We start from the raw sequence: 1,307 nt of genomic DNA on the forward strand, positions 1-1,307 counted from the left end.
GGTCTGTCATTTATTTTTCATTTATTAGTTGGAATACTTTTATAAAGATACGTTTTCCTTCATCTACCATTTGTTCACCTGGTGATAAGTTCATAAAGGAAAGGCAATATAGATACTCAGTTGCTTCCCTTTGGTTGGCAGTTTTCAAGGTCAGGTGTTCATTCCCTTTGATCCCTGATGTTTTCAATACACTAAGAACTCACGGATAAAGCATTTTTGAGGGGCTTTAATCCACTGCATTTATTGGTATTAAAGCTCAAAGTGTCTGACTTTGTTTAGTGGGAGCCTCTTCCAGTTGGACCCTGGGTCCTTTTGACATTACCGTAGTCGTCTTTGATGGCCTCCTTGCTGTTTGGTATGATAAGATATTCCAGACTCATCTCATACTTTTCTTTTGAAGGTGTGAAACCAGCCATTTATCCCAGAAGCCTTGATTTTTGTTTTTTAGTGAGAAATGGTATTTCAATACTACAATTTTGGCACTAAGGGATGTACAGTAGACAGAGCTATTTTATTTGTATAGTAAAATACCTCATGAATTCAGTTCAAATTAGAGTCTATGGAGCCAACCTCTTTTTGATGACATTAATATCTCCTTTCATCCATATGTGAGAACCTAATTCCCAAAGACACAGGATCTGATAGAACATCTCACAAAAACCCATTTGTTTTATGCCAAATTACACTCATACTATGCTTAGTTGTCATTGTGTTCCTTCTAGTTTAGTCTTTGCTTCTGAAATTCATTTTTAAAATTTCCAATTCTTTCCTGAATGCTGTTTCTTCATCAATGACTTTTTCTAATCTGATTTACATGTTCTTTCATGTCTTATATAATTTTATTACAGTCTGTTAGCTTGTTCTGAAATAGGTTTTGCTCTGTTTTGTGGCTATAGGGACAGAGAGAGGGTGATCACTTTCCTCCCCACCATAAAGGATTATGCCAACACCCCTATAACCAAAGATGCGTTAACGAGAGAAAAAGCATAAGAATTTTATTTGATCATGCTTTTATGTGACATGGTGGCTTTCAGAATGAAGACTGAAGCACACAGGGTGAACTATCCCATTTTATGCTCGGGTTTGACGGACAGGGATAGCCGTGCAGAGACGTGACTGGACAAAGCAGGTGTGAGTGGCAAGCACAGCAAGGCCTGTCTGCTCATGCTCTTCTTGGCTTCCTGTGCAGCTTTCCTTCCTCTCAGCTATAGGGTAGGACCCCCTATAATGAGGTAGAATGAGGGTTTTAACTTCCTTATGGCCAGCTATTACACAGAAAGGCGGGGAAGTTCTGAGTAATAGTGTTA

This window comes from Microcebus murinus, chromosome 24 (assembly GCF_040939455.1).
Source record: "Microcebus murinus isolate Inina chromosome 24, M.murinus_Inina_mat1.0, whole genome shotgun sequence".
NCBI classification, from domain to species: Eukaryota; Metazoa; Chordata; class Mammalia; order Primates; family Cheirogaleidae; genus Microcebus; species Microcebus murinus.